Source organism: Oryx dammah, unplaced genomic scaffold (genome assembly GCF_014754425.2).
Source record: "Oryx dammah isolate SB20612 unplaced genomic scaffold, SCBI_Odam_1.1 HiC_scaffold_5, whole genome shotgun sequence".
Classification (NCBI taxonomy): Eukaryota; Metazoa; Chordata; class Mammalia; order Artiodactyla; family Bovidae; genus Oryx; species Oryx dammah.
The window spans coordinates 103,347,172-103,367,253 of record NW_024070189.1 but is presented as its reverse complement, the minus strand read 5'-3'; the positions used below and the strand labels follow the sequence as shown (position 1 = coordinate 103,367,253).

The window sequence follows — 20,082 nt, the reverse complement described above, 5'->3', positions numbered from 1 at the left end:
ATATACACATACACAACTCAGGATTCTTCCAGAACAGTGGTCTCCCCGCCTCCCTTATTTACTTCCATGCTAAACTGTTTCAGTTGTGTCCAGCTCTTTGTGACCCCACGACTCCATGGGATTCTCCAGGCAAGAATACTGGAGTGGGGTGCCATTTCCTTCTCCAGGGGATCTTTCTGAGGCCAGGGATCGAACCCGAGTCGTTTCTGTCTCCTACACTGGCAGGTGGGTTCTTCACCACTAGCGCCACCTGGGAAGCCCATGTTTATTTGCTGATTCAGCCATTTATTCAGATCAGTGTATACTGTGGGCTAAATCAGTGCTCTGTTACTTATTTACTGCTTCCCTCTTCCGGCACTTGCCATGCGGACCGAGCTGTTTTCCATCCACTGGAGGTGGAGGGGCAGGTCTGGGGAGGGAGACCCCGAGGATGATGAAACAGTGGTCCAAAAGGTTCCAGCAGCTGCAGGAGTCAAAAGTGGGAGTGTGCAAGGAGCAAACATCAGTGTGCACCTATAGGCCTCAAACCTGACTGTACACACGGATGTGGGTGAGAGGCAGGGCAGGGTGCCTACTTCTTCCTGAGGCTAGGCGCCGCTGCTCTCCAGACAACCCTCTGAAGGCTGCCCAGCCACCCCCTGCCCCCAGCCCCTGGGTAGTGGGAACTGAGGGGAATTCACTCCTTCGCTCTGGATAAGAGGACCTCAGACAGGGGGAGTGGTGCCACCAGGCAGGGCCAGGGTGGGAGGCTTGTGAGCAGGGACCAAATGGCCTGGAACCCTCTTGTCCTGACATTTGGGGTAATGGTCCCGGGAAAGGGACCCATACGGACCACTCTGGTCCAGTATTTAAAGGGCTGTGGTAAGCTGAGTGGTGGCCCCTAAAGACATCTGTCCTAACTCCCTGGGACCTGTGGATGTCACCTTACATGGCAAAAGGAACTTTGCAGGTGTGATCAAGTTAAGGAACTTGGGATAGAAAAACTGTCTTGGAGTATCAGGATGGCCCTAATGGCATCACAAGTCCTTAAGAGAGAAAGGTACGTCCCTGGTAGTCTAGTGGTTAAGACTTCGTGCTCCCAATGCAGGAGGCCCGGGTTCAATCCCTGGTCAGGGAACCTGATCCGACATGCTGCAACTAGGAGCCTGCACACAGCAAAGAAAACCCTGGGGGCCACATGTGAGACCAGGTGCCACCAAGTAAATGGAGAGAAAGAAAGAGAGAGGGAGGCAGGAAGGTCAGAGAGGGAGAGGTGATAACGGAGGCAGATCTCAGAAAGATCTGAAGATGCTACCCTGGCTTTGAAGGCGGTAGAAGGGACCATTGTCAGCAGCACACAGATGGCCTTTGGGAGCCGGAAAAGGCAAGGAAAACAGATTCTCTTCTGGAATCTCCAGCCCTGCAGACCCATTCTGGACATCTGATCCCCGGAACCGAAGGACCCTGCGCTTGTGTGGCTTTCCCTCCGTGTGTGCGGCAGTGTGTTACTGCGGCCATGAGAAACTGGCAGTCTGCCACAAGGCGCTGGGCAGTGGCCCTGGGGACAGTGCACAGTCACAGGAGAGCGACTCCAGGTCAGAACCCACAACGGCCGGCGCTGCTTACGGCCCAAAGGCTGCCCCAGGGAGGCTGGCCTTGCTCATAATGGCAGGTGCCCAGAGCCTGCTCGGGTCAGGCCCGGCTGGGCCCTGGGGGCATAGCAGCAAACTGGCATGTGCCCTCACACAGAAGCAGGCAAGACAGTTCAGGGAGCTGCACCAGCACACCCTAGGAAGGAAGGGGACGGAGATGGGGACCCAGATTCAAGACTGGGTGGCCAAGCTGGCCTCCTGAGGGGGGTGTTGGAGCTGACGCTGGAATAAACAGGGTTGGGGGTAGAGGGGTTGGCAGGAGCTGCATTCCAACAGTGAGACAGGGTGTGCAAACGGCCTCTGGGCAGGAATGAACCAGCCAGAGAGAGGAGAGCCTGTGGGTCTGTACGGGCAGCGGGGAAGCCGGGGACAGGCTAAGGAGGCCTAGAGAGGCTGCCTGTGGGGTCACTCAGGCAGGACAGGGTCCGACGGAGGGAGGCTGGAGGGGAGCCAGCAACCCGCCCACGTCCTCTCTGAGACCCCAGAGTGGTGGGCTTGTTTTCCGGGACGAGGCAGCCTGGGAGGGGCCGGTGTGAGGGAAGGGCGGAGAGCAGGGCAGGTGCCCTTGTTTCAGGGGCTCCACCCTCGGCAGATTCTTGCCCACCCCCGACCCTCAGCTTCCCAACTGAGAAGAGAGTGCCAAGGCTTCTGGTACTATCTCGTGGTCCCATTACAGCACTGGGCAAAAACATACAATGGATCTAAGTTTAATTAAAAAATAGACCCAGTGGGGGACTTCCTTCTGGTCTAGTGGTTAAGAATCAGCTTTTCAATGCAAGGGACACAGGTTTGATGCCTGGTCTGGGAACTAAGATTCCACATGCCATGAGGCAACCAAGCCCATGCGCTATAACTACTGAGCCCGCAGGCCGCAACTAAGACCCAATGCAGACAAATAAATAAATATTGAAAAAAAACCACAATGGATTTGCACTGGAAATCACCTCACGTCAGTTCTGTCTGGGGGTGCTGCCTCCTCTCTCCCGCTCCCCACCACCACCACCCTCTGCCTCTCCACTCACCCTGACCTCCGGGCTGGTTGCAATGGTCACTCCTGAGGTCCCTTCCAGGGTCGGTGCTCGGCCTCCCCTCTGCCACCTGTCAGGGAAGTATAACTGGGAAGGGAGAGGCCTGGGTCCAAAGCTGGTTCCGCCCCTTGCCCGGTGCATGCCCTTGGGAAGTGCCCTAATGCCTGGGGGCCTGGGCTCTCTGACCAGTGAGCTGGGCTTGGCCAAGCCTGGGGTGAGCGAGCCGGAACGCAGAGAACCATGTTCCCCCGACTTCATCCTGCAGAGGTCTGCCCGAACTTGCCCAAAGGACCTGGAATCCTCATGTTCCAGAATGTGCAATAGCGCTGTCGCTGTGGAAATCAGTCTGGAGGCTCCCCAACTAATTGGACACAGAGTTACCACGTCACCCCAAGATTCTACTCCCACTCTGAAGAGCTGAAAACAGATGTTCAAGCAAATCTTTGCACACCGTGTTCAGAGCAGCACTAGTTGCAATCGCTAAATTATTATTACTCAGCCATAAAAAGGAAGGCATTCCTCTGGGGAAAAAAGAAAGAAGGAAGCACTGACATGTGCTACAACATGGATGAACCCTGAAAACCTTATGTCAAGAGCAAGAGGGCAGACACAAAGGCCAGACGTTACGAGACTCCACACATATATATCCAGTGTCCACAGCACGCAGACCCACAGGCACAGAACGCAGAGTGGCAGTGGTCAGAGGCCGGGGAAAGGGAACAGGCTTCCTCTGCAGGTGATAGCGAGGCTCTTTTACGGTGGCAGTAACACAGCACTGGGACTGCTCTACACGCCGCTGAACTGGTAGAATGGGGGGATCCCCTACCGCTCCAGCGGCCAGGACTCTGAGGCTCCACCGCAGGAGGCATGGGTTCAATCCCTGGTCAGGGAGCTAAGAGCCTGCGTGCTGTGAAGAACGGCCAAAAGACCAAAAGCAAAAGGTAAAACGGTGAATTTCAAGTTATGTGTCCTTTACACACACACACCCCCAGCCGGTCCTTCCCTGGTGGCACAGAGGATAAGAATCTCCCTGCCAATGCAAGGGACACAGGTCCAGTTCCTGGCCCAGGAAGAGCCCACATGCTGCGGAGCAGACAAGCCTGTGCACCCAGAGCCTGTGCTCCGCACCAAGACACCCCGGTGAGAAGACACTGCACCCGAGAGAAGCCCCCACCCACCGCAACCAGAGAAAGCCCGCGCACAGCAAGGAAGACTCGGTGTAGCCAAAAATAAATAAATAAACAAAATTTAAAGCAGCACACTAAACAGATCTGCCCTGGGAGGCCCTTCTCTGATCCATCAGAGAAGCGCTTCCAGTGCCCTTCCAGGGTGCTAGGAGTCTGGTCACACTTCAGGCCTCCTTCTCCTCACCAGCCCTCTTCTCCCTTCAGTTCAGTCGTTCAGTCGTGTCTGACTCTTTGTGACCCCACAGACCACAGCACACCAGGCTTCCCTGTCCATCACCAACTCCCGGAGCTTGCTCAAACTCATGTCCATCGAGTTGGTGATGACATCCAATCATCTCACCCTCTGTTGTCCCCTTCTCCTCTGGCCTTTAATCTTTCCCAGCATCAGGGTCTTTTCCAATGAGTCAGCTCCTTGCATCAGGTGGTCAAAGTATTGGAGCTTCAGCTTCAGCATCAGTCCTTCCAATGAATGTTTAAGATTCACTAATTTAGGATTGACTGGTTTGATCTCCCTGCAGTCCAAGGGACTCTCAAGAGTCTTCTCCAACACCACAGCTCAAAAGCATCAGTTCTTCAGTGCTCAGCTTTCTTTATGGTCCAACTCTCACATCCATACATGACTACTGGAAAAACCATAGCTTTGACTAGATGGACCTTTGTCAGCAAAGTAATGTCTCTGCTTTTTAATATGCTGTCTAGGTTGGTCATAGCCTTTCTTCCAAGGAGCAAGTGTCTTTTAATTTCATGGCTGCAGTCACCATCTACAATGATTTTGGAGCTCCCCCCTAAAAATAAAGTCTGTCACTGTTTCCATTGTTTCCCTATCTACTTGCCATGAAGTGTTCGGACCAGAAGCCACGATCTTAGTTTTTTGCATGTTGAGTTTCAAGCCAGCTTTTTCACTCTCCTCTTTCACTTTCATCAAGGGGCTCTTTGGTTCCTCTTTGCTTTCTGCTATAAGGGTGGTGTCATCTGCATATCTAAGGTTATTGATATTTCTCCTGGCAATCTTGAGTCTAGCTTGTGCTTCATCCAGCCCTGTATTTTGCACGATGTACTCTACATATAACTTAAAGAAGCAGGGTGACAATATACAGCCTTGACGTACTCGTTTCCCAATTTGGAAATAGGCGTTGTTCCATGTCAGGTCCTGACTGTTGCTTCTTGACCTGCATACAGGTTTCTCAGGAGACAGGTAAGGTGGTATGGTATTCCCATCTCTTTCAGAATTTTCCACAGTTTTTTGTGATCCTCCCCTCCCCTACTAGGTTATTTTGAGTCAGATTAACTGGGTGGTTGCCATGTACAGGCTCTGGGGAAGTGCCACCATGAAGAGGGTGGAGAATGGCAACCCACTCCAGTGTTCTTGCCTGGAGAAGCCCATGGACAGAGGAGCCTGGCGAGTTACAGCCCACAGGGTCACAAAGAGTCAGACACAATCAAAGAGACTCAGCATGGAGACAGAGGCTGGCGGGGAAGGGCGGTTAGAGTCTAATGGGGACAGAGTTTCAGTCTGGGAAGATGGGAAAGTTCTAGAGATGGATGGTGGTTACGGTTGTACAGCAGTGTGAATGTACTTAATGCTACTGAACTGTACACTAAAAAAATGTTAAGATGGTATATTTTGTGTGTGTATGAATGCGCAGTTGTGTCTGACTCTTTGTGACCTCATGGACTGTAGCCTGCAAGGCTCCTCTGGCCATGGAATTTTCCAGGTAAGAATACTAGAGTGGGTTGCTATTTCCTCCTCCAGTGGGTCTTCCTGACCCAGGGACTGAACCAGCATCTCCTGCATTGGTGGGAGGATTACCACTGAGCCACCTGGGAAGCCGTATTTTTTGTTGTATATATCTTAACACAATTAAACAAGAAATTCAAGCATAGACAAAATGCATCTGTGACGTTAGGATCAGATGGGGTTACCTTTGGCGGGTAAGACAAGAAAGGGGTGTGGAGAGGCCAGCTGGGGGTCTTGAAATGCTCTGTATCTTGACCAGGTTTCACGTGTGAATGGACATAATAATTCCTGAGGTGTACATTTATGGGTTATTCATTCTACTGTGTGTAAATTACAGTGCAATAAAACACTTTAAAGCCATAAAACAGAGCAGAAACCTTCTTGGCCCCTCCCAGGCCAACTGAGTCTGAGCTTGAGAGTCATGCTCCTAACTCCCAGGGTGCTCTGATGGCATCTGGGGCGTGGGGCTGACACGCACTGCTCACTACTGCTCACTCCCCTCCCCACCTGCAGAGGATATACCTCGGATGACTTTGACAATAACTGACAGTCTGGAGGAGATGCTTAAGCTCCTGGAAGGTGGGCTACACATGCCGCGGATGACCAGACCTCTCCTGGAGACTGCACCCTGGTAGCCACCTACTCTGCCCTCTATCTCCTTGGAGAAGGGGATACTGGTCCTCCCCTTGACTCCAGGGTGACTTGGGTGACCCTGCTCAGGTCATGAGAGCTCACTCTCCTGGGTTTGGGGTGCTGGACCCAAAGCTGAGACTTTCGAGGGAGCCCCCTGTGCTAGATAAGTCTTTTTTCTCCAGGGAGGGGAAGTTAGGCCAAGGGCAGTCAACACAGAGCCAAGGTCAGGAGGGGGAGGCAGACACCAGCAGACTTGGGGTGTCCTGGGACCCAGCAGGTCAAAAGAATCTGGAAGGTACAGGAAGCACCTGGACTTTTTCTCCTGGGAGCCCACAAAGCCCCTTTTCAGTTCATCCAGTTTGGGATGGGGTTTTTTCCCAAATAACAAGTGTTCATTGGGACTTCCCTGGTGGGTCCAGGGGCCAAGACTCTGTATTCCCAAAGCAGGGGGCCTGAATCAATCCGTGGTCAGGGAACTAGATCCCACATGCCATAAATAAAGATCCCACATGCCACAACTAAGACCCAGCACAGCCAAATAAATACCTTTCAAAAAGCAAAAAACCCAAGTGGTTATCTCTTCACCCGCTATTTCTATACCACTCATTAAACAAAAATTAAAGTGAAGTGGGGATGGGGGCAAGGAACGCCACGCAGCAATATAACTTACTGAACAGCACTATCTACGAAACATGAACCGCAGACTTCCCTGTGGTCCAGTGGTTAAGAATACGCCCGCCAAAGCAGAGGACACAGGTTCGATCCCTGGTCTGGGAAGACTGCACATGCCTTGGGGCAACCAAACCCTTGAGCTGCAACTACTGAGCCCACAAGAGAAGCCATGGCAATGAGAACCCCGTGTACCACACCCGGAAAGTAGCCCGATGCTGCAGCTAGAGAAAGCCCACCTGCAGCAGTGATGACTTGTGCACTGCTGCTAGGCCATCACAGCCAGAAGGAGGCCACTAAACGCGCAAACAAAGAGAAGAAACATGAGCCTGGGGCCACGGGGCTTCAGATGGCCCGTCCTACGGGCGCCACACTGCAGCCGCTCCACGTCCGAGGCTGTCCTTACACACACACACTCACAGGCAGCTCCCTAAGCAGGGCCACCAGGTGTGCCAGCGTGCGGTAGGGTCACCCACAGCTGGGTGCCCCCCCCCATAGGACGAGGTAAGTGTTTACACAAACAGGAGGGCAGTTGCTCGGGAGATGGAGTCCCCAGCAGCCATGGAACAGACCCCGTAATCTCTTGGTAAAGGGAAGCCTGTTAACATCCTATCTGCCTGTTGATAAAGGCTGTTTCCTTTTCCAGTTAATGGGCCTAAGTGAGGGGAGGCATCTTACGTAATGGCCTTTCCCTGTTAACTCTGGCCCAGCTGGCTGCTGCCTGCTCCTTCTCTCTGCTGCACGTGCTCTCCGGTGCATGTACTGCAGACCAACTCCGGTCACTGCAACCCTGTGCTGCTGTCTCTACAGGTCAGACCCCCATGTCCTGAAAGACCCAGAACGTTCTGTGGGTGATCACTGTCCTTGGTCCTGGCAGACAGTGCTGCCACCGCCTGTGGTCAATGGTGCGTGAAGTAACCTAAAACAAACTGAGACGCTTACTGGTCTTCAGGCTCCTCTGCTAAGAGGCTGCACTTGTGTGACATCTTTACCCCAAAGCCGTGTGTTCCTGACACAAGGAGCTCAGCACGGGGCTACTCAGTTGCACCTACTCAATTATTTACTGGATAAGTGAATTGATTTCGCTTTGGCCGTGTTCTCCATCCTACTCGTTACGCCTGGCAAACTCCTCTGCATCCTTCAAAGCCCATCCTAAATATCCTGGTCTCACCTTCCCAAGCTTAGCTGTTCTGCCCAGGACTGAGCACTCCGTGGTTCTCTGCTGCGCTGGGAGGGGCTGTTTTCCACTCCCCTCCCTTACTAGCCTGGGGACCCTGGAAGGCAAGGGCCTGGGTCACACTTAGTGGCAGTGCCTAGCAGAAAGCCAGAGGTGTGGACCTGAAGACACTGTGAAGACAGCTTTCGCTGTCTTCCTGCCCTGCAGGCATCATGCCTCAGCAGCATGAACGTGCCTCTTCTATCACTGTCTGCCTTGTTCCCCGGGTGGGAGCACGCCCAGGCTCCTTGCCATGCTGAACTGGTGTTGTGGGAGGATGGAGTCTAGTGTGTGACCTTGGACATGTTACTAAACCTCCTTGGCCTCATTTATCCTCCTCTGTCACTATCTTCTGAGGCTGGGGTTGCCCAAGCAGGTCTCTGGGGTATCGTGCTCCCTAATGAGTCAGACAGGGGTTAAGGTCACCCAGTTCTACTGAGCAGGACTCCCCAGCTCCCATGCCTCACCATGTACCCACACACTTCCATGCTGGGGCCTCCCAGAGGGCTGAGCCTCAGTCTGTGGCATCCAGCCCTCGACTCTGTCTCCTGCAGGTTCATCTCCTCAAAGTGTTAAAATCTGGAGAGTGGCGCCCCACTGCCCATTAAATGATGGCAGTTTAGGAAGCTCCTGCTCTCCACCAAGCCCTCGGCCCTAGCCACACTACCACCACGGCTGCTGAGTCAGCAGGGCAACCTCCACCTCGGACATTCAGGGCAGGTCAACATTTGGCTCTGACCAATCAAAGAGGCGCCCTGGGGGACTTCCCTGGTGGTCCAGTGGTTAAGACTCTAAGCTTCCACTCTTCCACTCCAGGGGGCAAGGGTTCATTCCCTGGTTGGGAAACTAAGATCCCACATGCCATGTGGCAGGGCCAAAAAAATGGGGCTCATAGGCCCCAAACTGTCTGTTCTTCAAAGTCTGGCTCTTAGGCATCTCATCACTAATGGAAAGCTAGACCAGTCACTGGCTAAGGTGTGACCAGCAAGGCTATAAGACGTATATATTCTCCACCCCATCCCCTCCCTTCTCATGGTTGCAGAGACCCGCCCAAAGTAGGGGAGGGGAGGGCAGCGTTTCAACTAAACCCCCAGGAGCGCCTGTCCCAGAATCTCTGGTGACATTCGTGCAGGGCTCTTGCCCCGAGACATAAATCAGAGTTACTGAGTGTGACCTAGGAAGGAATCAGCTCTTTAGACAGGGCGAGGGTGAGATTAGCTGTGTTGACACTGTAGAGCGGGCAGGTCGTGGGTCAGTGTGGCTAATTAATACCTAATGAAATGTACATATTGACTGTCTCAACTCGTACCATGGCAAAGGTATACCACTTGGAGACAGAGCAACGGCTCTGACATCCGTTCGGAGCTCTGTCCTGGCACATTCCTATCTTGGCAGTCTCGAAACCATTCACAAGGCAGGTCTTCCATTCTGGTCCTCATCTCATAGTCGAGGAGGTACAGGCAGTCAGAGGGTCTGCTGATCCGGCCTGTCCACAGTGGCCTGGCCTCAATGCAAGACCCTCTCCTGTGTCTCTCATCACGGACCAGGTCCTTCAACCCAATCCCCTCTCAGAACCCTTGCGTGTTCCCTGGCCCAGCCTTCTCTTGGGTCCTGCCATATTCAGGCTTGCTTGTTTCCTCTGCTCATAACGCTCTGTCACCTCGCTAACTCCTTGCTGGCTTTCAGGTCCCTGGGAGCCCCTGAATTAGCTCCCCCAGCCTCTGCACAGGACCCATCAAATATAGTGCCCCAGTTCCTTGGGGGTGTGTCTGAGCCGCACCCATGGCCCATACCCTTCTGAGCTGGTGTTTCTGCCTCCCCCACACCTGTCCCTGACCCTGGCACACAGCTATTTACCGATTACAGAAAAGCTGTGCTGTAAGGCTTCAGGTCTGTTCCACTCCTGGAAGCTGTGCTGGTGGTGGCATTCCAGGACATTGTATAAATATCTGATTCTAACAGTGGCAGGAAGCACAGTGCTACAGGTGCCTTGTTTGAAGGAGGACAGGACCTGGATTCAGGACAACCTAGGTCTGCCTTAGCTTTCCCACATTTTTCCTCTGTATCTTTGGACCAAGGTCCCCTGACGCCTTGGTCACCCTTCTGTAAAACTGGGATGATCCAGACCAAACACCGAGCAGGTGCTCCCATCTTCCAGCAGGTGAGTGAGGCAGGTGAATGAGGGAGCCACAGGGACTGTGCACCCAGGCCACCTGGAGGGCCTGAGAAGTGTGTTTCGACCCTGTCTTGTCCAAAACAGCAGAGGCTGCCGGACAAGCACCTCCTTCCATAATGTCAGGCAGGAATGCTGGCTCTGCAGCTGTGGGGGTTAAATGAGGTCTCCTGAAGTTCACGTCTACCCAGGACCTCAGGAAGTAACCTCATTTAGAATAGGGTATTTCAGGTGTAATTAGCTAAGGATATCAAGATGAGTCATCTTGGATTTGGTGGACCCTAAATCCAACAATGGGTGTCCTTAAAGGAGGATACACATACGGGGAAGGTGGTCACGTGAAGACAGGCAAAGGGATTTCCCTGGTGGTCCAGGGGCTAAGAGTCTGCACTCCCAATGCGCAGGGCCCAGGCTCAATCTCCGGCTGGGGAACTAGATCCCACATGCCGAAACTAAAAGATTCCCTCATGCCCCAACTAAAGATTCTGCGTGCCATCACGAAGACCAGAGATCCTGCGTGCCGCAAGTAGGACCCGGCACAGTCAAATAAATAAATATTAATTTTTTAATTAAAAAATAAATCTTCAGAAGACAGAGATGGAGATTAGAGTGCTAGAGCTGCAAGTTGAGGAACTCAAGGACTGCTGGCAGCCGTCAGAGGCAAGGAAAGGGTCTCCCTCAGGGTCCAGGGAGGATACAACCCTGCTGGCTTAGTCAGTTCTGGCTGCTGCGATAAAACACCACAGGCTGGGTGGTTTGTAAACAGAAATGGATTTCTTGCAGTTCTAGAGGCTGAGAAGTCTAAGGTCAGGGTGCCAGCAGATTGGGTGTCTGTTCAGATTCTCTTTCTGGTTCACAGAAGTCCACCTCTCTGCATCCTCACAGAGCAGACGGGGCAGGAGAGTTCTCTAGGGCCTCTTTTAGAAGGCCGTTAATCCCACTTGTGGGGGCTCCACTCTCAGAATCATCTCCCTAAGGCCCACCTCCTAATACCATCACATGGGGGATTAAGTTTCAACATGAATTTTAGGAGAGACAGAAACATTCAGTCCACAGCACCTGCCAACCCCCTGATTCTGGACTTCTGAACTCCACAACGGTGACGGAATAAACTCCCGTCGTCTCATGCTGTCCAGTCTGGGGTTATCTATTGTGGCAGTTCCAGGAAACTAATACACCAGGACTCTGAGCCTCCCAAGTGCATACTGTATCTTGGCTAGCGACCTGCCCACGGCCCTGATGTCACTGCACCTCTCTTTGTATCCCATAGGTTGCCCTGATGGCCAGGCTTCAACAGAAAACCTGGCTTCTCCTGATTGCTGTTGAGACCCTGTAACCTAAGCTCTCAGCTGCAGCAAAAGGTATTCAGTGAAGAAAACAAACGTTGACAAGCATATTTTAAAAATAGCACAGGGACCAGGGAGGGGCCGCTGGGGCAACATTCTACTTTTTAAACTGGGTGTTGGTTTCCTTATTCTTTCTACCTTCTTTCTTTTCATGTGCACATTATGTACTATTATTACTAAGAGGTAGTTCACATTTAAAATAAAAAATACAATGCATTTTTTAAAAGAGCTGGCTTGCAAAACCCAAACAAGCTAACAGCTCCAATCAACTCAATATTCCTCTAATGTCTAAGTGCCAAAAAAGAAGACTAAAATATGGGATGACAAATGTGAAAAGGCCTGCCCTTGGTCTGATGACGCCCTCCACCTGGCACCAATAGTGGGAAATCACTGACAACGCAAGAAAGTCTCAAGACAACTTCCCAAATAAGATTTAACATCTGTGACTTGAGTCAGCCTCATTTGACACCTTCATTCTTTTGCTGGATCCAAGTTAAAAAAAAGAAAGCAACAGTCAATATCTATGACCTCCCATCCTGGGACTCCAGGCAGTGCCTGCATCTTTCTCTAGAAAGGACCGCCTCTCCCACCGCCAACCACCATAGTTTCCTTCAGAGCCCTGCAGAGGAGGGACTCAAATATTTTTTTGGACTGAACTTTAGACTCTTGACGAGAAACAAATCTAATGTTTAATCACCACCCACTACGGGCAGGAACACCTCAGAGAGGGACGGATAGAAAGATTGGCGAGACCAGAGCTTGACAGTAACCGCCCTGGCCTCCAGGGGAGGAAATGGGCATTCCAACTCCACAGCTGAGAATACTGGCACGGCCTCCACAGAGGAGCATTAACCATTTAGATGTACGTGTCCTGTGGCCTGGCCACTCTTAGGAGATTGCTGCAGTTGGATGTTAAACTCCATGAAGACAGAGAGGGTTTGAAGTGTCTGTGCTTGGCTGGAGTCCCACACACTTTTACTACCTATTTGCTCATGCAAGACTCAATCTATTCACTGCAGTTTGGTTTGTAAAAGCAAAACATGAGGGACTTTCTTGGTGGTCCAGTGACTAAGATTCCGTGCTTCCAATGCAGGGGCCCTGGATTCGATCTCTGGTCAGGGAAATAGATCCCACATGCCGCACCTAACACGGCACACAACTGCAACCAAGATCGGGTGCAAAAATAAATAAAAAATAAATATTTTATAAAAAAGCAACATATGAGAGACAACTTAAACAGCCATCAGTAAGGAACTGGTTATAAAGCCACCCACTCTTTTGATACAATTTGATACAAATTTACCAGTGGTTTAAAAGGGGCCCTTAGACCACCTCTAGAAGGGAACATCGGAGAAGGCAATGGCACCCCACTCCAGTACTCTTGCCTGGAAAATCCCATGGATGGAGGAGTCTGGTGGGCTGCAGTCCATGGGGTCGCAAAGAGTGGGACACGACTGAGCGACTTCCCTTTCACTTTTCACTTTCATACACTGGAGAAGGAAATGGCAACCCACTCCAGTGTTCTTGCCTGGAGAATCCCAGGGACGGGGGAGACTGGTGGGCTTCCATCGATGGGGTCGCACAGAGTCGGACACGACTGAAGCGACTTAGCAGCAGCAGCAGAAGGGAACATTGTTATATAGGAGAAACTATTAACAATGATGCCCTCCAGAAGGGGATAGGGTACAGGAATGGGGAGACCTGCCTGGTTTTTACTCTTGCTTCCTTTCGCACTGCTTGATTTTATTTATTTTTTCCATGTATATCAATTACCTTGTCAGTTTATTCATATCTTTGCATATGTGTATATATATAAAATATATGCATGTACATACATATAAAATGTGTGCATGTGTATAACCAAATACAACATCTACAGATACACACACACACATTTTAAATGACTGTTTGAATTTGGACAGAAAACCGCACTGGCTTTAGAACAAGACCCTTCAGAACATTCCAGCACCATCTTTCCAGGGAGAGACGGGGGCGAGGGGTGGGCAGGTGTTAAGAAGTACTGTGCAAGCCTTACAGGAAACGGCACGTTATTGCTTTTTTAACAAGAGAGCCACCAGCCTCCTTCCACACTGCACACTTGCAAATCACACACCAGGGGACTTAAAAGTTCCAGAAAAATCTTTATCCCCAGCACCAAGCCAGGCTACAGTTCTGCAGTTTATCTCTAAGCAGCTGAAACATTAGCCTTCTCACTCTGAAGAGTGTTTCCTTACTCTCTCGGTTTATCAGCATCAAGGGCCCAAGGAGCTCTCCCGGGTCAGCAAGGAGACTCAGCCTGTAAGAGCTGGAGCCAGAGTCCCAAAGTCTGGCAAGCCCCGCCACCAGGCAACACTGTGAGCTGGGCCGGAGGCACCCTAGGTGTTAAAGCCCAGCTGCAACAGTGCCCCCGCCCCCCGCAGCTCCTGGACTCTGAGACACGTGCTCAGAAAGCAACCAGGGGCCGCCCCTTCCAGCTCAGCCTTTCCAGACCCAGCCAAAGTCATGACTCCTGAGGAACAGCTGCAGGGAGGGTGGGGGTCCCCTCCCTACCAATCTCTCAGAAATAAACACAACAGATGGGCAAAAGTGGGGGAGGTCCACAGAGAAGGGTCAGCAGCAATGCTCAGTGCTTGGGAAGAGGTGGGCAATGCCACTCGGGTTCAAACCGCTTTAGGTTCCTTGCTGGTAAAATGGAGATAATTCCAGTTTGTCTGGCTGATAGGATTATGCTAAGCCCAGAAATCACTTAACAGACCATCATAAATGAAAAGATAACATCTGGGTGGGCTTTTTCTCAGGGGGGTGGTGGTGGAAGGTGCCGTGATCCTGAGATAGCAAGGCTTGAGTGAATGTTGGAAAACCTGGATTATAGAGTGGGCACAAACACAGGCACATGTGGAAGAAAGTACAGGTGGGTACAGACTGGGGGGGTTCAAGTCGCAAGGGGCTGCCAAGGGCACTAGACAGGTGCGTACGTGTGCAGGTGGAAGTACCTGAGGGCGCCGACCGAGATGACTTAAGATGGGGGCAGTGAGAGGGTCACAGACGTGGGTGTGAAAAAGCCAGTGAGGGGACAGGAACAAATCCAGACGTGAGTGGGGAATGGTGAGTTTGGGGTCACAGGCTCAGGCGTCGGTGTGGGGGTGCAGGCCCAGGTGTGGTGGCGCCGAGAGGAGGAGAGGAACGGCCTATGGTGTAGGGGGCATCGTCAGGGACGGTCTCAGACGATGTGCGAGGAGGAGGTGTTCGTGAGTTGGGGGCGCGGTGTCAGGTGGGTGAAGGGGAAGGAATATAAGGGGGGTCAGAGAGACAGGTGCGCGTAGCGGTGCAGAGTCAACTGTGCGAGGCACTGGAGGCACGGCCCCAGCGGGGCGGGGGATGTCAGCGAGGTGGACAGACTCAGGTGTCTGACGGGAGATGCCAACGAGACGGGCTGCGCTGTCAGCTACGTGTGGGCTGTCGGCGAGGGCCTCACATACGGCTGTGGGGATCCCAAGGGGGCATCAGGTGCGGGGTGTCGGGGTCGGGGGGGTGGCTTTAACCTCTCCTCGTCCCCGCGATGCTGCTGTCACGCCCCGCCTCGTCCGCCCCCGCCCCGGGCCCATGACAGGACTGCGCCTCGCCCTAGGTCGGCCCGACAGGCGCGGGCTCCCTCGACGCCTGCGCTGCCCCGCGCCCCCCGCGCCCCCTCACCGGCTGGGACGTGTCGCCACCGCCGCTGCCGCTGCCGCTGCCGCCGCCGCCGCCGCCGCCGCCGCCGCCGCCACCGCCAGCCCGCCACAGCCCCGCCCCGCGCACCCTCCGCGCGCATCGTGGGAGGGGTCCAAACCGTACTCCGATTGGCTACGTGCTGGCCAACCATCCCTGGAGGCAGCGGATATTGGTGGACATGAAGCAGACGAGCAGCCCCTGAAGCCAATCACTGAGGGGTGGAGGCGGGACTATTGGGAGAGACTGTGGGGCCCCCGGGTGGTCCAGCTGGGCGCGAGGTGCTAGGAGGCGAGGGCCCGGAGGCGGGCGAAGATTGGAGCCGCGGAGGAAGACAGGCAGCCCTGATGGCCAATGGCTGGGGATCAAGGGCGGGGCTCCGAAAAAACTTGCGCGTCTGGTGCTAGAGGAACTGAGGGCGTAGCCCGGAGGGTGACGGAGATTGGCTAAGAAGCAAAGACTGGCAAGGCCGGCGGCCAGTCGTAGGGGTCGTCGGCCGTGCGCCCGGATAAGACTTGGAGCAAAGTGCAGAATTTGGCCCTGAACGCGGTGGCCGGCGGTGGCCTCGAGCGTCCCACGCAGGGTCTCCTGAGGCTGTGGCGAAGTCAGACCCTCTGGCCACCCAGTGCAGAAGCAAGACCTCCCACTTAGGCCGTGAACTTGTCCATTACGGCCGAAGGACTCGTGAATAATTCAATTCCTTACTACCCACTATTCCGCTGCAGATGATACAGAGAGAACAGAGACTCAATGGTGGTCACTCAGCTGCAGCGCAGGGTAGTGCGAAGACGGGGAAATAGGCGGAATCCTACTCACGCGCTTTATGATTTTCTGAAAATGTTTGATTTCTTCTTGTAAGCTTTCTCTTCCAAGGATCAAATGACATCCGGGTCACCTCCCTGCTAAGCCTTTGGTGAATAAACCGAATCCTAACCACAAGCCCGTGAGGTCAAAGCGACCATTGGTTCCATTGTACAGAAACCAGAGCACAGAGAGGTCAAGCTCTTTGCCCTTGGTCACACAGCACTTCAGCAGGCTCAAAGTAGCCTACTTTTTGGAAGAGGGGTGGTAAAGAACCTGCCTGCCAATGCAGGAGATATAAGAGATGTGAGTTCTATCCCTGGGTCAGGAAGATCCCCTGGAGGAGGGCATGGGAATCCACTCCAGTATTCTTACCTGGATAATCCCATAGGCAGAGGAGCCTCGCGGGCTATAGTCCGTAAGGTTGCAGAGTCCGACACGACTGGAATGACTTAGAATGCTCGCAAGGCAGTGTGAGAGCTCAGCCACTGGGGGCCTGAGTGACCAGCCACTGGCTGACGACACAACCTTAAGGCCCTCAGATTCCTCATGGGACAATGATTCCTACACGTTGACCTTTCCTCTCTGGGACTGCTCCTCTGGGAGAACTTATATTCCAGCCCTCCCCTTGACCTTCAAGTGAACGCCTTTACCCCCTCTGCAGGTTACATCTGGCCTGCGAGCCTCAGCTTTTCTGTGAGGTGCAGGGTCATGGGATTCTTTGCAGATAGGGAAGCAGCTGCTGTCCAGTGTTAGGCTGTGTCATTGGCACCTCTCCCGAGGCCACCCTGTTCTCTGACTCACCAAGTGCCAGGGCAGAGAGGTTTACAAATGTTTCAGATACTGGCTCTTATTTCCTCTAGGTGCGGGCTGGGGTTGGTGGAGATCAAGTTCAGAGCCAGGGAAGCCTGGGAGAGAACAAGGTTGAGCTAGGCTGTGAAAATGGCTCACATTTCAGGGCTGTGCAAACCCCCTGCCAAGTACGGAATCTATAACTTCTCAAAGGGCCTCTGTAAAGAAACAGTGGGGGGTTCACAAGTGGGAGCCACTAGCCTGGGCCTACTGTCTGACTCCTGATATTCCCAGCATATTCCCACCTGAGCCTCTTCTCAGTCATTTCCCAGCTGTGGTTTGCTTCCCCTGCAACTTCCAGGCCCTGGTCTCGATTTTGCCCTCTGGAGAAGAGGAGGAAGCTGTGTGCTGAACACTTGCTGGGTGTTGGGTCTTTCCTGAGCCAGACACTTCTCAAACACCATCTCATGACCTGACTTCCAGATGCGGGTGATGATGCCCATTTTGCAGATGGGAAAACTGAGCTTTGTGCAACAAATGTTTCTTGCTGAGAGGGCCCGGGGTTGGGTCTGAACCCCTGCTTTTCTTGACTTGCTAGCCATAGGACCTTCCACAAGTGCCTCAAATTCCCTTGCCTCAGTTTCAATTAGCTCCTAGGGTTGATGGAAATATTAATAAGATGAATGGAAGCAAACCACATGTTGGCCGCAGCCAGTGTTTGCTGAATGTTGGCTGGATAAACCGTTCTTTTCAGGGTCTCTGTTTCCCTCTGTAAACAGCACCTGATGGAATGTAGACATGGACCAACTACGGGGATGGTTTGCCATGCAAAGAGGGAGCTATTTGTCCTGGAGAAGTCCCCAGCTGCAGCACCCACCTGCTAGGTCCTGTGAGGGAGGCAGTGAGCTCCTGGAAAGCCCCACAGCACCCCCAGGGACAGTCCAACTGGGGCAAGGGTCAGGCAGTGGCCCTGGAGGTGCTCGCTGGGCTCTGGCTTCTGTTTGCTCATCAGCAAGCTGGCACTGGCCCACCTCTTAACAATGGCAGACAGTGCCTCTCAGCATCAGCAATAGACACCCCCCACCACAGGCACCTTGGCTGTACCTGGCCAGGGTGCCCAGGGGGTCCAGCTCTCCCCTGTCCACTTGGCTTCCCCTGGGCAGGACACTGACTCTCTGCATCTCCAGTTCCCTGTCTCAGGAATCCCAGGAATCATTTGACATGACAGCCATGAGCCAGGCCTGGGCACGGTGACGAGGGCTTAATCAACCAAGGCTAGACAGCCATTTGCCCAAGGTCAGGTTAGCAACACCGGCAGCACAGGAGGGGCATGGAGGCAGGCTGAGCCGGGTTCCCATCCCATCTTGGCCCCTCGAAAGCCAGCGAGTCTGCTTCTCATCTGGAAAATGGGGCTCCCAGGCCCTGACTCTCAAAGGTGTTCACAGTGAGAGCAACATTGTTCCTTTCCCAGGACCCCAGGGCCCTTCCCTGGTGGGCGGGACACATCCTTGACATCTTGGACACCACAGAGATGACAGTCAGGACTGACCGGTTTCCGGCAGCCTCAGTCAGTGTCCCAGAGGCTCAGAGAAGCCAGCCCCCTCTTCTAAAAGCACACGGCAGTAGAGGAAGAATTGAATGTGCTGGCCCCTCCCTTGAAGCAGTTTCCCCCTCGGCCCACATTTCTGTCATCAAGGAGGACAGGATAGAAGAGCGCTGTGTGCCAGATACCCCGAGCCAGACCATGCTGGGGGCTGTGGCCCTGTGCAGGGACACAATTAAGCCCATTTCCAGATGAGGAGGCGGAGGGCCACCTGAGGGGCCAGAGGAGAGACTGGAACTTGGGCCTGGTGGATCTCAGTGAAATGCAGGCTCTTCAGTTGGAGGTGGGGTTCCAGCCGCCTGGGGATGTCCAAACAGGCCCTGACCCACACCCACTGAAGGCACGCTCAGGCAAGGTGGGGAGGACTGATAGGCAGGAGCCACTCTTCTAGAAGAGGGCTGCAGCTGTGGGAAAGCTGGACAGGATTCCAGGGGAGGGGACTAGGGCGGCCAGGGCAGAGGCCTACCCTACAAGCACCCTGGGTATCTGTTCTTTTACTTGGGTATACATCTGAAAACACTGATGGGAAGCTGGCGCAGAGCGGGGAGACAGGAGCCTGCTCATGGGCAGTGGGCCGAAGCGGGGGAGTCAAAGGAGAAAAGCACACAAGTGAGGTGACCTCAGATGGGGGCAGAGGTCAGGGACACAGCCTGTGGTCACGGGGCACCAGGGTAAAGGGGCAATAGGGCATTTCTCTGAGAAGGCAACGTGTGAGCTGGAACTGGGTCCCAGGAAGGAGCCAGCCATGGGGAGGGCCGGGGAAGGATACTCCATGCAAGGCATGACATGTGCAAAGGCCCTGAGGTGGGGAAGCTGGAGTGACCAGAAATGTGATTAAAGGGGAACATGGGGAAGATGCAGATGGGAGTGGGGTAGGGCCTGGAGGACAGTGGTTTCATGTGGAGGGCAATGGGGAGCTACAGGAAGACTCAGAGCAGAGCTGAGGCAGGAGTTACAGGGCTGGCACCTCAGGCTTCCCCGAAATGGACTAGCAGTACCCACTGCCCGTGAGACAGATGGAGAACAGGAGGCTCATGGGGCCTCCAAGGACCTAAGACTGATCCAAGGTCTCATGGTTGGAGCCTGGAGCGGGTACAGATCATCCCACCCACTGGCTGAGTCCCCACTGAGCGAAGACAGACCTAGGGGGGCTGGGGCAGAGGTTCTCATCAGCCCATGGAGCTGGCAGGGCCCTCCCCATCCAGAGGGTAAGTGGGACCCAGATGACGCTCCTCCCGCAACTCCTCCCGTGGGCCAATTTCCACCGGGCCCAGGAGCCTCCTGGGAAAGGGCTTGTGCCGACTTCAAGGACTGAATTCAGACCTTTCTCAGCCTAGAGGCGGCAAATGACAAGCAGGGTGGTGGGGACTCAGACGGGTGAAAGGGTCTCCTGCCCTGTGGGCTCGGGTTGTCCGGCATGACGCCAGGAGGCCACCAGGGGGCCTGGGGCGGCCCCGAACTGACTGGAACACGGGGATGCCCAGAGCTGCCAGGTGACCACACCATGAGCCCGAGGATGAATAAAGAGAGCTGGGGTCTGCCAGGCACCGCTGCCGG

At 53.7% G+C, this 20,082-nt stretch overlaps 1 protein-coding gene and 1 non-coding gene across 3 annotated transcripts in view; one reads left to right on the top strand and one right to left on the bottom strand.

Annotated features, from left to right (window-relative positions):
* Window positions 1–15,420, bottom strand: part of SLC25A42 (solute carrier family 25 member 42) — a 42,591-nt gene extending 27,171 nt beyond the window's left edge. Inside the window, exon 1 of one of the 2 annotated variants that reach the window (XM_040241228.1) lies at window positions 15,315–15,420. The gene's annotated coding sequence lies outside the window, so the exon portion shown is untranslated. Of the gene's footprint in view, window positions 1–2,653; window positions 3,112–15,314 lie in introns of those variants that run through there. The other variant, XM_040241229.1, reaches the window with a different exon arrangement.
* Window positions 1,045–1,117, top strand: TRNAG-CCC. The gene has a single exon. It is a non-coding gene; the product is annotated as a tRNA-Gly (tRNA).
* Window positions 15,421–20,082: the final 4,662 nt, after the last annotated feature.